The sequence below is a fragment of the Macrobrachium nipponense genome, chromosome 43 (assembly GCF_015104395.2).
Source record: "Macrobrachium nipponense isolate FS-2020 chromosome 43, ASM1510439v2, whole genome shotgun sequence".
In the NCBI taxonomy this organism is placed as follows: Eukaryota; Metazoa; Arthropoda; class Malacostraca; order Decapoda; family Palaemonidae; genus Macrobrachium; species Macrobrachium nipponense.
The window spans coordinates 27,062,979-27,064,590 of NC_061104.1; positions in this window are offsets into that span (position 1 = coordinate 27,062,979).

Here is a 1,612-nt window from a genome sequence, read left to right on the forward strand (position 1 = left end):
GACATAATAAAGAGGAAAAATCATTCATTTGTCACATAAATAAATAACAAATGGTGTTACTATTCTCTCTCATTTTCTGAGGAGATTAATTTCCTAACGGTCTGTATTTAGTCTTTGAACATTTCCCCTCACCTATTCACAGTTGTGTGATTGGTTCTCCTGTCTTATTTTTAAGTCTGACGGTAAGTTTAATCATTGACATATTGAGGGCCCCATAGACTGAACGAATGTATGAACGACTGTCTGAAAGATTGTCGTTATCCACACACACACACACTATTCAGACAGTATGAACGATCTCCTCACCGATTTCAGTCTGAACAAAGATTTTGTCTCGGGAAGATATGGCATCATCTCCAGAAGAAACGCGCGCGATAGCGTTTTATCGGCAGACAAACACATATATACACTGAACGACCTGTGTATGACAGAGTTAACTCGCAAGGCAGCAACCTGGTCGTGACAGATTCCCGCTGAGATCGTTCAGACACGAAACTCCGCCCTCTTTTGCATTTAGACAAGCCCATACACAATGTTTTTGCGAACGATACAAACAATCCTTCATACAACCGTTCAGTGTATGGGGAATCTTACTTCGACTGCTGCCTACGACCACCGTTGCTGTTACTCCAGAAAAATATACACCGTCGATGAACGGATAAATCCAATTCTTTTATTGGTACCTGAATAAATAAAAGCGCCATCTTAACATAGAGACTTCCAAAGAACCTATTTTGCCAGCCAGCGGAATAACTGACCCTGTGAATGTGCCGGAGTATTTCCCACCCTAAAAACCAGCACGAAGTCTTGGAATGACAGACCGAAGACTTTCCAGACAGCTTTCGTTGAGTTTCTTTGGAACGACACTTTCATTTCTCATACAAATCAATACTTTCTCCGCACACAACACGACGCGATTGAACGTGTCAGGAGATCTAAGGAAAAATCAAATGTCTCCGATAGTCAGTGCCGCATATGTATGTATATAATTCAGATATTCCCAAACTTTATATAAACACCCAAGGCAACCCCTGTACATATATATATATATATATATATATATGATATAGTATATACTATATATATATATATATATATATATATATATATAATCATATACCATTGCTTTCGAGCTGTGTAAATTCAGATCAGCATTCATTTTGCCATTAACATGTATATTTCAAGACTTCTTGCGAAACCCCTGATGATGGAACAAGGGTTCCGCAGAACCCTGGTTGGGAATCGCAAGGATGTATATATAATATATTATAATATTATATAATATATATATATATATATATATATATATATATATATATATTATATATATATGCATGTATGTATGTATATAATGAGTGTGTGGGGGAGGGGATGTTTGCAATTTTAATTAATGCATCTTCACAACCATCTTTATAATGGTCTTTCCATTCTGAATAATAATCACAACCAAAACCAAAATAACTGAAAACGGAAATTACAGCTATAACAGTAATGAAGAAACAATTTTATTATAAAAACCCGTAACCATACCATAATATATAATAATAATATGGTAATATTTCGATTAAACCGTCGCAACAAAGCTCTGCTTTAATGCATCACTTGCAAACTC